The following is a 15256-nucleotide window of genomic DNA, read 5'->3' on the forward strand; positions in this document are numbered from 1 at the left end:
GTACGAATGCGCAATTGTCAGTTAAAGCGACGCAGTGCCGTATCGCAAAAAAAGGCCTGGTCATTGAGCAGACAAAGCTTTTGGGACTGAAGTGGTTAAGGCCTCCCACTTTTCATCTCCACCTATAAGTTTTTAACTGACTGCTGTCCAACCTGGTGCTTACTGTGACCGCTTTCTAGACCCCGTTCTACTAGTTTACTTTTAAAGCGCTTGTTTATCACTGTATATTGTCACATTCAATTTTTTATTCACACACACAGTGTGCACAATTAGGCGAGTATTTTGACCACATCATAATTTTTATGCATATCATCCAACTTCAAGCTTTTTAGGTAGCTTCTTTTCCTCAGGCAAAATGGGCCAAAAAAGATATAACTGAGTCTGAAAAATCAAAAATTGTAAAAAGTCTTTCAGGAGGGATGCAGCATTCTTGAAATGAGTAAGATATCAGGGCGTGATTGCAGAACCAGCAAACGTTTTGTTGCAAATAGTCAACAGGGTTGCAAGAAATGTGTTGAGAAAAAAGATGCAAATTAATCGCCAAAGATTTAAGAATCAAAAACGTGAAGCTACCAGGAACCCATTATCCTTCAGTGCTGTCATATTCCAGAACTGCAATCTACCTGGAGTGCCCAGAAGTACAAGGTGTTCAGTGCTCAGAGACATGGCCAAGGTAAGTAAGGCTGAAACCCGACCACCACTAAACAAGGCGAAAGACTTATGACTGTTATTGGAAAGAAGTGTGGCTATATTGGTCCTTGTTTTTTTTGAATGTCAGAAATGTTCCTTTGTATATTTTGAGTTGTTTATTATTCTCACTTTAACAGATGAAAATAAACAAGTGAGATGGGAAAATTCTCATTTTTAATTTAATGGCATAATAATTCTGCACACTAATAGTTGCCCCATAATTGTGCACACAGATATTCTCCTAAGCTCATGCACACAGGCTGTTAAAAAAACGTTATGAAAACGCCAGTATCTTTGCAGTGATGTGATGAGTGATGGGTTTTTTTACAGCTTAAAAACGCCTATGCCACTTGCAGCTCAAAAACGCCTAGGTGGGCATGAAGCCATAGACTAACATAGACAGGCCTTTTTAAGCTGCAAAAAAAGCTCAAAAAAGCAGCTGTAAAAACGTCCGTGTGCATGAGGACTTACTTTCTTAAATATTCAGGCTTGAGTTTTAATATTTTGGATTAACTGATGTTGACTAATAATTGTGCACACATTTTTTTTTTTTTTAATAAATTCTATGACAACCCATTTTAGATTAGGAAATTATACAGTTTAACATAGTAACTCTGCCATTTTGTAATGGCTGATAACATGGAATATGCTGTAAATCCCCATTAACATGAACTTATAAGCCCAGGAATCTGGACACTGCCACTACTAACTTGTTTGAAGACCCCAGGGTTGTTCAGAGTTCTGCATGAAACCAAACCTGCCAGAAGTAAAACACCAGTGATGACTGGAAAGCCTTACCTGCCACCCTAAATACTTCTTCTAGATCACTGACTCACTTTGAAAGGAAGCCAAAAGGATAATGAAAGGGTAAAATTAAAGCAAGATTAGCGCAGGTCCGCAATACTCTACAGCATGGAATGTAGTCTTCAATACAATGTTAAAATGTATTAAATATGTCAAATATATTCTATAAATCAAATATATTCATAGTATCTTCTGTGTAAATATGCAAAATAAACTAGTATGTGTAATTATATATTTTGTGCAAACATACAAATAAACTAATACAGATGTGAATAAATCAATATGTTATACAAACTGATTAATGAATAAATTCTAGAAGTGATAATTGTTAATATACAATCAACGTGCAATGTGTGTATGTGCAAATATGCATAAGCAAACTGACAAACATCATGAATAATGATGTCTCAAAATGAATGAGTTAAACCTCCTAAAGATTTATAATGGCTCTTCAAGCCAATTAAACCCCGAGAAAAAATAGGAGTCCTTTACCAATCTCACCAATATAGATTTGCTGTTTGAGATTGTGGACTTTTTCAATGAGCTCCAATCGCTGCTCTGCTGTATTATCTCAATTACAGACACATCTTGCCATGGAGTGTGTAATGAGCGTGGAGAAAGAAGGAAAAATGCTTCTCATGGTGTAGTATAGTTCAAACAGGCATTTAATAAACACAACAATCATTTCCACTCACATATGTCAAGTGCCCGCCTGGCACCTCTTCGTCAATCAGACGAAACGCACGTCGAGTGAGACAGGGACGCTGACGATATTGCAGGGTGAATGTTTGGAGCCCGTGTTATGCGCGATAACTGGAGCATACAACGATCATCTGATCTGAGCGTGTTATCCTCATGCCAGGCGGGCACTTGAAATATGTGAGTGGAAATGATTGTTGCTTTTATTAAATGCCTGTTTGAACTATACCACACCATGAGAAGCATTTTTCCTTCTTTCTCCTCGCTCATTACACACTCCATGGCAAGATGTGTCTGTAATTGAGATAATACAGCAGAGCAGCGATTGGAGCTCATTGAAAGTCCACAATCTCAAGCAGCAAATCTATATTGGTGAAGGACTCACATTTTTTCTTTGAACACTGGGTGTTAAATTGGATTGAAGAGAGAGATATATAGATATAGATATAGATATATATATATATATATATATATATATATATATATATATATATATATATATATATATATATATATATATATATATACACACACACATACATACATATATACACACACACACATATACATTATTTTTATATATATATATATATATATATATATATATATATATATATATATATATATATATATATATATATATATATATATATATATATATATATACACACACACACACACAATTGTTTTTGGGAAATTACAATTGTTTTTGGGAAATTACAATTGCACTTTTTAATTGCACTAGGAGGTTTAACTCATTAATTTTGAGACTCATGATGTTTGGGGTCAGTTTGCTTATGCATATTTGCACATACACACTTTGCACTTTAATTGTTGATTGTATATTAACAAATATCACTTATAGAATTATTCATTCATCAGTTTGTATAACATACTGATTTATTCACACATGTATTAGTTTATTTGTATGTTTGCACAGAATATATAATTACACATACTAGTTTATTTTGCATATTTACACAGAAGATACTATGAATATATTTGATATATAGAATATATTTAATATTGTATTGAAGACTACATTTCATTCTGTAGAGTATTGCGGACCTGCACTAATCTTGCTTTAATTTTACCCTTCCATTACGATCTCACGTCATTACCGAGAAAGCTGCGGTCCATTTTAATTTTTAATTGATTGTTTTCATCTGTGGCGCTGTTAAAACTGTTTTGCAAAAGGATAATGAGGACATCCCTAAAGCCTGAATCTTTAAAAACCAGTCAGCAATGGCAGCTCCTTTTAACCTCTAACCCAGTGTTTTTTTTAATTCTAGAAATGTATAGGAAAACAGTCCTTTGTGATAGAAAAAAAAAAAAAAAAACAAATAAGCAGACATAGGATTTTAATTTATATTTCACATGGGAAGCTAGCTATGGACACAAAACATCTGAGTGCTGAAGTCTAAGCTTTGCTGCTGCGATCACATTTCACCTCTTAAAAAGCAGATAAAAGCTTAAAAACGGTTGTAGCCGAGATGCTGGAAATCAAAACTGGTTCTTAGGGTAAGGGATTAAAGCCACTGATGAGATGTAATTTCCCCCAAGCCTGTCATTACTCTAGGTAATGCTGTAAATAAGCAGGGATAATCAGAAGTGGTAGGCTGCTCTTAGCTGCGAGCTGTCAAGCTGCACTCTTGCGGAGTGTAAATGCTTCCTGCTCACTTTCTACTGAACTAAGCATACACATAATGCTGCAGCAGCTCAAGGCTAGAAGCCTGTACGTCGTTCCGGGGAATGATCAGCTCTTCCAAGATGAATGGACCAGTATCCTGCAGGGAAGAGCTACAAGCAGAGGCAAAAACAAGCCGAATAAATGGTTTTCGTTTTATTTAGAGACGTTCTCACTTTGCATTTCTCTCTGTTGGCGACAGTCCAATAATTCTGAGAATAGATCTGCTGTCTGCTGGTAATCTTAGTTGTTCTTATTCTCTATAAATTATCTAAGACAGAGCTCGACAAACCCCAGGTGCCAGGTCACCATAGCGACAAGAAGTTTTGTCCTGGCGCCTGGGCTGTCGCCCGAATGCTCCCCACAATGCGCACCTCTCACCCCTGCTATGCATCACAGGCTCTGCTTGCCCACACATGTCTGCTCTCCTCCCCTCCCACGTCCCCGTTGACAGTTTCCCCAGCCATCAAGGCTGGGAAAGAATGTAAATGCAGTGCGATATGCATCCCATTACATTTAATAGAGCACAGGGGGAGACACGCAGGGTCTTTTAGATCCCAGATGTCTTATTAAAGAGAACCTGTAACCCCCCCAAAAAAAGTTTTTTTTAATTGTAAAAAATTAAAGTTACACCCACGCACATAAAATCTTCCCTGCCCCCTCCCCCCCCCAAAAAAAAAAATTAAGCCCCCCCCCCCCCCCCTATATATGCATGTAAAATTGTAAACGTGTGGTGGGGTGCCTATGCCTGAAAACGTTGATTGCGATACACGTTACATATGGCTGCGCACGCCGGAATGAGAGCAATAATTCTAGCACCAGACCTCCTTCGTAACGCTAAACTGATGACTTACAGAAAGCTTTTAAAGCGTCGCCTATAGGGTACTGACACGTTTAAGGTTTGACATGTTGGTTATCTATTTGCTCGGTGCAACTTCGGCTTTTATATTTTATCAAAAAATTGGGTAACTTATTGTGTTTTTATGTTAATTTTTAATGTTTTTTTACGGAATATCTTGTGACATAAAATATTGGAACTACCACTATTATTCTCTAGGTGGTCTGCTTTCAGAAAATATATAATTTTGGGGGGTTCTTAGTAATCTTCAGGCCTAAAATTTTTTTTTTTTTTTTTTTTTTAAACGTGCGCAAAAAAATGGCTGTGAAAGGGTTAAAAGGATAAGGTCACCTTCCGGAACATGTTACATGTTCCAGCCGTAAGATTTGTTCATTAAAAAAAAAAAAAAAACAAAAAAAAAAAAACTGGCTCTTAACTTTTTTAGCTGGCTTCAAGATTCAAAGAAAATTTGTCAAGCCCTGGTCTAAGACAATGATTAAAGCGTATATTTAAACTCAACCAAAAAAGATGAATTATATTGCAGCTTTCCAGTAATTAGATGTGGTGGTTGCATTTTTTTTTAAACGCTTTTTCTCCATTTGTTGTCAACTTGTGAACCTGGCCGTAACATATTTTTCGTCCTAGGGTGACAACATATCCTCACTGTACTACTGCTTTATGGCAGAGCAGCACTGTCACCCTAGAAACGAAAGCATGTTAAGACTACAAAACATCTTCCCGTCTCCTCATCACTTCTCACCTCATCTACTTCGGCAAAAGGAAATTTCCTTCTGATCCACAGGAGCCAGATGGAGATAAAAAAAAAAAAAAAGTTGTGAATGTCCGGATAATAGAACAAGATTCAGAGCCTACCAAGACGGTTGTACAGTATACAAGGGCTCACATAGGAGACACCCTCTAAAAAGTTTTAACCAATGAACGGGTGGCTAGTGGTCTTTGAAATAAGACCGCAAGAGCTGAGATTTGTCCCTTGATAGTATACAAGGGCAAATGCGGATTCAGGTATGATTGCAGAAAGGTTAGGATGTTTCCCTCTGAGTATTTCCTGGGGTGAAATCTTCTTTCCTGGCACCAAGCAAAGTCCTCTTAGGACAAGAGAAAAAAACTGACGTATGATGGCAGTGAGGAGCGGTTATACCTGGCTGGTATATTTGTTTGCTAGTGTATCATGAAGGATGCAGTATAAAACTCAACTGCCTCTAAAAAAAAAAAAAAATTTCTGTAGCTCTTAAAGTGGCTCTAAAGTCAAAACGTTTTAACCGCAATGCATTAAGGTATAAAACATTTTACAGGTTTATGTCCTCCCCCACCTCCCTAAATACTTACCCAAGTTCTCAATCGATCCATTATTGTTTAAGGCTGCATCTCTTCTCTCTTCCTCTTTACACAGGGACTCCGGCAGCAGCAGAAACCATTGGCTTGTGCTGCTGTCAATCAATTGTTGTGAGGTGGAAGCAGGGAGTCGGGCTGTGTGTCCATAGCAAGCAGCTTGCCATGGGAGCTTACAGAGAAAAGGAGGAGCACCCTAAAAGGGGTGGTTTGAGGCCACTCAGTGCAATTCCACTGCACATAGCATGTGAGTATAATATGTTTGTTATTTTAATTTTTTTAAAAATTGCCTTTAATAAACACTTTAACAAGAAAAAACATGGGAATTTTGTACCTATAAAATCATTTTCTTGTAATTTATTGAAAAAGTTTGGAAACTGTTGGGTTATACTTTAATCTATAGGAGGATTTGGACATTGGCAAACAAACAAAATAAATGTGGGTTATCCTGGCTTAACCCCTCTTACTCCCAAGCATGCATCAGTATTGTGGAAAAGCAATATCAAGAGCATGATCATATACACAGAAAAGGTGGGATATGTGTCCCTCAGTGATTTCCAAGAAATGCATATTATGGTAAGTACAAAATTCCCATTTGTGTTCTCACTCATTGAGGGACACAGGAATTCCTAGATTCTCAGGTTGCCTAAAAAGCAGTCCAAATTGAGGGGTGGGCAACAGCAACAGAACAATTATAGTCCCACTATAGGCCTGAACATCCACCCAATAAAACTTGGGTGTACAGAAGACCAGTTAGTACCCCTTGCAAATCTTGGAAACAGTAGCCTGATGCTGAAAAAGTACTAGTTACTTACCGGTAACTGTCATTCTGGGAAATCTTCCAGGACGGCACACCTGAGAGATGAGAGGCTCCTCCCCACAGGAAACAATCAATCAACAGCTGTTTTAAGTCCACACCCTTCCCCCTGATCCTCAGTTTGTAGAGAAGTAACTCCTGAACCTGGTTCACAAGGGAAATCATTCCTCATAGGTACTCGCCTTCTAGTGTTCTAAAATTTTCCCTCCTCCAACGGGTGGGAAGTAGGCCTGCCGTCCTGGAAGATTTCCCAGAAAGACAGTTACCGGTAAGTAACTAGTACTTTTCTCAAGTCATCTTCCAGGACGGCACACCTGAGAGGATAATCAAGTACCTCAGGCCTACCTTAGGGTGGGACCACTGCAAGACCCTCTTGGCGAATCTCGGTTCTGCAGTAAGCTTTACCTTTACTCCATATGCTTGATGAAGGTATCTTAGCTGGATCATGCGGCTGATCTGCCGGTCTACTCCACCGGTGTCCCTGCCTTCTCTGTTTCGGATGCAGGATCTAGGTGGAGTGGGCTCTTAAAGATGGAATCAGAAAACATGTTAAACTTGTAGGTTATCAATGTTGCCTGTCACACATCTACCAACAATGGCCTAGTCTGCCCATAGGTGTTGTTTAGAACCACTAAAAAACCTTAGTTAGACTTACCGGTGACGGTATTTCTACGAGCCTTTCAGGACAGCACCTTGGAGAGAGCGTAGCTCCACCTCTTAGACAGGAAACACTGCGTGACAACGCCCCTTTAAAAAGCAGCTGCTTCCACCATGCCATCAGTTGTTACCGAGAAATCCTCCGACATGCTGGAAAATATAATCAGACAATTACCAGGTCCTATAATTATACTTTACATATGATAACCAAGGGAGGGAAGTAGGCTGCTGTCCTGAAAGGCTCGTAGAAATACCGTCACCGGTAAGTCTAACTAAGGTTTTCTCCCTTCGCCTTTCAGGACAGCACCTTGGAGAGGATAACCGAGAAACTTACTTCAGGGTGGGACTACTGCCTGCAAAACCTTCCTACCAAATGATTGGTCCGAGGCTGATAGTAGATCCAAGCGGTAGTGCCTTATGAAGGTCGAAAAACTGGACCATGTGGCAGCCTTGCAGATTTGCTCAGGAGATGCCCCAGCCCTTTCTGCCCATGATGCCGCCACTGCTCGAGTAGAATGAGGTAATACCCCTTCCGGAGGTTCCAGACCCAAAGATATGTATGCCTCTTTGATGGCCTGCTTTAACCATCTTCCAAGGGTGCTTTTGGAAGCTTTACCTCCTTTGTGAGTACAAAGAGTGAGGATGACTTTCTGATTTCCTTTGTTCTTTCCAGATATTTAAGCAGGCACCTCCTGACATCAAGGGTATGGAAAGCTTCTTCTCCTGCTCCCGAAGGTAAAGGACAAAAAGTAGGGAGAATGATTTCCTGTGTACGGTGAAAAACTGAAGCCACCTTTGGTAGAAATGCTGGATCCGTCCTTAAGACTACCCTATCCTGTAGACATCTCATGAAGGGCTCTTTAATTGAAAGGGCTTGTAACTCACTAATTCTACGTGCGGAAGTTACTGCTACCAATAAAATAGTCTTTAACGTCAAGAAACGTAATGATGCTTCTTCTATGGGTTCAAACGGTGCCATAGTTAGACCCTGAAGAACTAAAGATAAATCCCATTTGGGAAAACTAACAACAGGTCTAGGCTTTACTTTTGCCATTGCCCTAAAAAATCTGATTATTAAAGGTTCCCCTGACAGGGTTCTTTCCAAAAAAACTGATAAAGCAGCTACCTGCGTCTTGAGCGTACTTGCTGCTAACCCCTTCTCCAATCCCTCTTGAAGAAATTCCAAAACTGAAAATGTGGTACGAAAATCAAAGTTTTTACTGGAACACCAAGAATTATAGATCTTCCAGACTTTAAAGTAAATGTCTCTCGTCACTTTTTTTCTACTTGCAAGAAGGGTAGAAATAAGCCTCTCTGATAAACCCTTTCGTCTTAAGATTTGTTCTTCAGAAACCAAGCTGTTAGTTTGAGGTAAGCTGGATCTGGATGGAGAATTCGGCCCTGACACAACAGGTCTGTCCTGATTGGTAATCTCCAAGCAGGTTTCACTGAGAGGTTCATCAAGGTTGAAAACCAGGGTCTTTTTGGCCAATAAGGAGCTATTAATATTAGCTCCGTGGACTCCAATCTGAATTTGGCTAACACCTTTGGTATCAGTTGGAACGGGGGAAAAGCGTAGGACAGATGGAAGTCCCATTTGTGAGCTAACGCATCTACTCCGAGAGCTTGATCCTGTCTCTGAAGAGAGAAGAAGACTGGTATTTTTGCATTTTCCTCTTTTGCAAAGAGGTCCACTTGGGGATGACCCCAACTCTTGGAAATCTTTTCGAATAATTCCTGATTGAGAGACCACTCTGCTTCCCTTATTTCTTTCCTGCTGAGGAGATCTGCTAAGGTGTTTTCCGTCCCCTTTAGATGGACTGCTGATAGAGAGGCCACATTGTTCTCTGCCCATCTTAGGATCTGATGCGCTAGACCCATTAGGGTTTTGCTTTTTGTGCCCCCTTGCTTTGTTAAATATAATACTGTCGTCATATTGTCTGACAATATTTGGACATGTTGATTCACTAGAAATTCCTGGAGGGAGAGGAGGCTTAAGTGAACAGCCTTTAACTCTCTCCAATTTGAAGATCTTCTTGCTTCTGGTTTGGTCCAAACTCCCTGAACCGTTTTTTCTTCCAGGTGAGCTCCCCATCCCCAGGCGCTGGCATCTGTAGTCAGCCTTCTGGTTACCGGAAAGACCCAAGGAAGCCCTTTTGAAACGTTTCCTAGGTTCCTCCACCACCAGAGAGACCTTTTTGCTCTTGCCCCCAAGTTGAATTTCTTCTCCAGAGGTTCCTGGTATGACCAATTCATCAGGATATCCGATTGCAGAGGACGGGAATGCAATCTGGCCCACTGTACCGAAGGAATTGCTGCTGTCAACAGACCCAGAGCCGACATGGCTTGTCTTACAGAGATCTCTGCGTTGGATTGAAGTGTTATCAGGGTCAACTGCATCTTCTCTATTTTCTCCTGGGGTAGAAAAATTTTCTGTTCTATCGAGTCTATTTCGTACCCCAGAAACCTTACCCTTTGAGATGGAATTAAGTTTGACTTCTGAAGATTGAGAAGCCATCCCAAACCTCTTAAATGTGTTTGAACTGTCTGTAGGTTGACCTCTACTTGACCCCTTGAGTCTGCAAACAGTAGCAGATCGTCCAAATAGGGTACTATTGAAATCCCCTTCAGTCTCAGGGGCTCCAAAGATTCCGCCATCACTTTTGTGAATACCCTGGGAGAAGAGGAAAGACCGAAAGGCAGAGCCCGAAACTGCAGGTGCCAAATCTCCCCTCCCCCCAGATTGACTGCAAGACGCAGGAACCTTTGTGATGGGGGCGCTATTGGTATATGGAGATAGGCATCTCTCAAATCGATGGAAGCCATATGACATTTGGGGGTTAGCAAATTCCTTACTGAGAAAATCGTATCCATCCTGAATTTTTTGTATTTTATGGATCGATTTAGAACCTTTAAATTGAGAATCAGGCGGAACTTTCCTGATGGCTTTTTGACCATAAAAATGTGGGAGTAAAACCCCTTCCCCTCTTGATCTTTCGGAACCTGGGAAATGACCTTCTGTTGCATCAGTTCCTGTAACAGAGACTTCATGGCCAGAGCCTTTTCCCGATCCTTTGGCAGGTTTGTGATGTAAAACCGACTTGGGGGGCTTTGTGAGAATTCCAATTGATAACCCTTTTTGATTAACCCCAGAACAAAAGGACTCTTTGTTGTTTTTTCCCAGATTGGTAAAAAGTCCTGTAGTCTCCCCCCTACTAGATGGTCATTGTTTTTTAGGGGTTTGTTCTGGGGTTCTAAAGAGTACCCCACCTCTACCTCTTCCTCTCTGAGAAGACCAGGGTCTCTTCTGTGTGTGGTCCTTTTCCTTATCGGTTTGTCGAAAAGGACGAAAATTTTTCCTCTGCTGTACCATTTTCTTCTTCTGTGGGAAAGCTTTCTTCTTGTCTGCTGTCCTGTCAAGGACAGTCTCTAGTTCTGGCCCAAACATCAGGTCTCCTGAAAAGGGAATTCCGCACAGTTTTACTTTAGAAGCTGAATCCCCTGACCAGGTCTTTAGCCAGAGTGCTCTTCTTGCTGAGTTAACAAGCGCAGAGGACCTGGCTGACATCCTGATAGATTCTGCAGAGGCATCTGCCATATATTTTACTGCCTTAAGCAGGGTAGGGAAGGACTCCAATAAGTCCTTTCTGGAGGTACCTGCCACAACATGATTTTTAAGTTGCTCTAACCAGCACTCCAGATTCCTAGCCACAACCGTAGCCGCCATTGCTGGCTTAAGATTAGCTAGAGATGAGTCCCAGGCTTTCTTCAGTAGCCCATCTGCCCTCTTATCCATAGCATCTTTGAGAATACCCATGTCCTCAAAAGCTAAATCAGTCTTCCTAGATACTTGAGAAAAGGCAGCGTCTATTTTTGGTTTTTTATTCCACAATAGTTCCTCATTCTCCTCAAAAGGAAACCTCCTTTTGAGGGTTTTAGAAAAAAACTGTCCTCTCTCTGGGTTCTTCCATTCCTTTTTAATAGTGTCTGTTAACACTTTATGCACAGGGAACACCCTGTGTTTAATTTCCTCCAGCCCCAGGTACATCTTATCATGCACAGACAGCTGAGCCTTTTCTTCCTGGATCTCCAGGGTAGTATAAATTGCCTTGAGTAATTCATCCACCTCCTCAAGTGACAGCTTATATCTAGATGATCTTGACTCTTCTTCCACCTCCTCCTCCTCAGAATCAATGGTTGAGGGTGGAATGCTTTCCCTTTCCTCCTCCGACTCACTTTCCACCTGTCTGGAAGTGGACTGAGGGAAACTGGAGTGAGAACTCTGCTCTTGGCTGGAACTCTGGCCGTGCTTTACAAGGGAACGCACTGTCCCTAGGGCCTCTGCTAACTCCTTCCTCACAGAAGATAAGAGCTCTTTGCACTCTTGTGAGGATTCTTCTTTTACTAAATCCACAATGCAGGATTTGCACAGTGGTTTGGGCCAAGAGTCCCTTAAAGGATTTTTGCATGAGGGGCACTTTCTCCCTGTTCTCTCTGATTTGGCAGTAGCTTTCTGAAACAGAGAAACAAGAAAAAACCCAGGTCCTTTAGAACTAAGGCTTCAGAGAAAAGTAGTACCTCCAGCCAACACCCTAAGTGCCCAGAGTCTCACTCCTTTGCTGAACTGCTAATGGAAACTGTTACCCCATAGCAGACAGCAGCAGGTTTTGAATAACCACATCAAAGATAAAACACCCAGTGATATAAAAGGAAAGAGGTGCCACCGCACCTCTCCTACCTGGGCCTGGCCGGGAACCTGGGCGCCTGCATCCGCCATTGCTGCTGACGATTCCGCTGTCTCCATAGTGCAATCCGCAGCTGCTGCACTGTGTACTAGGCTCCATGTGCCAAACAAAAGGAAGTCCCGGCCAGAGGACCCGCCCCTTCCTCCTGCGTTCCAGCAGCAGGAACCAATCGCTGCTACGCCCCGCCGGAAGTATCCGCCCACCGGAACTGACATCACCTGCTGTCCGGGATTCGGCGCCGCCATGCAGAGGCCTGGCATGGACGCTCTTACTGAGCACAACCGCGGCCCCCCGAACACCCCGGGTGGAAAACTTCCGGCAGACCATTACTCCTGTGAGCCGGAGAAGGAAAGGACACCGGAGCACCCTCCTCACGTAAGGGAAGGAGCTGGGTTGGTCTGAGTACCCAAACGTGGAGGTCCTGCCAAAACCCTCTCCTTGGAGAGAGCGCAGCCCCTCTGGTTCCCCAAGCAGTGCTTCCACCATGGCGGAGGAAACACTAAAACTGATGGCATGGTGGAAGCAGCTGCTTTTTAAAGGGGCGTTGTCACGCAGTGTTTCCTGTCTAAGAGGTGGAGCTACGCTCTCTCCAAGGTGCTGTCCTGAAAGGCGAAGGGAGAAAGATTAATCGGAGACCTGTGTTGTAAGACAAGGACACTACATTGATTCATAAGGGGGCCTGTCTTAACACAACCCTGTCCAGGGAAATAAAACTGCCAAAAAAGGGGGGCCCCTGACAGACAACCCCTTTTTGTTCATTTTTATCTTTACGTCAGCAAAGACTGAAGGGAAACCTACTTAAGGGAAATAGATTAACAAAAACTTAATCCCTGGGTTTAAGGCATGCCCAATCTATAGTTTTACTTACGCCTGAGAGCCTACTCAGGAGATTAACATCTATAGCAGGAGAAGAACACTCATATTGCTACATCTAGTTTTGCTAGAAGGGCAAAATGAAGGCCATGCACCGAGCTGTAAGCTATTTGGTCGGGTATACATGTTTATACTTCATCTTCAGGCCATAAACTCCTCTGAACCGAACTTCCTAAGTTCTTATTAAACAGGGCGATTCATTATCGCCTTCCTCCAGTGACCCATAACTCTACTGGGCTTTTTAAGCCTACGGCACCTGGTATTCCCAGGTGGTCTCCCATCCAGGTACTAACCAGGCCCGACCCTGCTTAGCCTCCAAGATCAGACGAGATCGGGCGCTTTCAGGGTGATGTGGCCGTAGGCCACACAGAAGCTTGGTCCCTGCCACATTGTTGAAAGTTAGGTCAGCTTTTAAGCATCTTGGAACAACTTTAAGCAGATTCCTAGCAGCTGGGCTAATAGGGCCAGATACCTAGTGCACCTGCTGAGCAAGGGAGCTTACTCCTGAATCCTTCAACCATTGCACCATTAATAACTTGTTCAGTGGTATACCTGGCCAGTAAGGAACTCTTTGTTCTACCAGGTCACCCTCTTTGCTCTATTCACCCCTACTAATGTACCACAACCGGGTATGTAGGGAGAGGCTGGCAACCTACTGTTGTGATAACCACAGTGTCTCTGCTATAAGAGGAAGCTGTGGCTGGTGGTTTTTAGCAGTAGCTTCTGGGCTATTTTGTTATGGAGACCCCAGGTCCTGCACTGCACCACTCAGTAAATACAGGTGGAAGGGGAAAAAATGCCTTACCTACCTCTTTCCCATCTGAGGTGGTTTAGGCACACTCGCTCCTCTGCACCACTTGTCCACCATACAGCATCTCTGATGTAGGAGGGAGCTGTGGCTGGTGTCTTTAGCAAAAGCTTCTGGGCTATTTGAATCCAGACCCCAGGGGAGATTATCTCAAATGCCCAGAAACCATCTGGCTGGGATTGGGGATTTTTGACTCATCGTTGTCGTCTTCCCCTTTTGCCACAGCCACCGGGCTTGCTTTTCCATCCTTATGGTCCACATGCAAGGAGGATAGCCGCCAAAGTGCTCCCCCCCACAACTGCTGTCCCTTTAGGGAGCTGCAAGGTTAGGCTGTGTCCTGCACTGTCCAGTCAGTATATACACATGGGGGGGGGGCAATGCCGTACGTTCCTCATTCCCATCTGAGGTGGTTTAGGCAGACATTCACCATAGTAAACTGGTGCCTCCTCGAAAGGAGGATGTGGGCGCCTGCTCCTGCTGACTCTCAGCCTTCCCTTCTGGGTAAGAACGCGGGTCGTTCAGGTGGTGCCCTCCCCAGCAGCCCACGCGAGCTACCAGGGACCCAGGAGTCAGGGGATACGATCCCCCTGGAAAGAACCGACGGCCAGCACCCCCCGTCTGAACGGACGTCCAGACAGGTAAGGGGGGGGAGACAGGATAAAGGCCCCTGAAGTTCTGGGGACACCACTGTACCCAGGGGCCTTCAGCTCTCAGGGGGGCTTACCCAGTTTCTGCTGCCCCCCCCCTGAGGAAAGGATAGGGGAACCCCCCGGGAAGGAAAAATATATCCCGCCAGACCCAGAGGCTTCCCAGGCATTTGGTCCGGCTCCCAGGGGGAGACCACCAGCCTCAGGCTTCGGTCATTTGGAAAAAAACAAACAGTTTCGCCGTGTAGGGAGAAACACAATCAAAAACTGAGGATCAGGGGGAAGGGTGTGGACTTAAAACAGCTGTTGATTGATTGTGTTTCCTGTGGGGAGGAGCCTCTCATCTCTCAGGTGTGCCGTCCTGGAAGATGACTTGAGAAAGTTAAAACAGCACTCACAGATCTCATGTAGCACCTTGACAGGCAAAGGTGGATCTCAATCCTTAAGACCTTCAGCTTGAATGGTGGTTTGTGTGACCAACAAAGAAATGGTAAAATGAGAAGTTGGCTCCTCTTTACGGCTGCCGCCAGGGATGACAGAGTCAGTCTTCTTAAAAGAAGCAGCGGCTGCAGGGTAAACTCACATAGCACAAACTAAGTACAGGCAATGGATGGAGTTCTTCTAGTGAATTGTAGCCAAAT

The 15256-nt window shown here is 43.1% G+C and overlaps 1 protein-coding gene and 1 non-coding gene across 3 annotated transcripts in view; both read right to left on the reverse strand.

Moving 5' to 3' along the window:
• The window catches only part of USP31 (ubiquitin specific peptidase 31), a 186301-nt gene that overhangs the window by 58991 nt on the left and 112054 nt on the right, over positions 1-15256 (reverse strand). The gene's annotated exons all lie outside the window — the stretch shown is intronic.
• Positions 13405-13523, reverse strand: LOC141101830 (5S ribosomal RNA). The gene has a single exon (XR_012235030.1). It is a non-coding gene; the product is annotated as a 5S ribosomal RNA (ribosomal RNA).

This window comes from Aquarana catesbeiana, linkage group LG06 (assembly GCF_042186555.1).
Source record: "Aquarana catesbeiana isolate 2022-GZ linkage group LG06, ASM4218655v1, whole genome shotgun sequence".
NCBI lineage: Eukaryota > Metazoa > Chordata > Amphibia > Anura > Ranidae > Aquarana > Aquarana catesbeiana.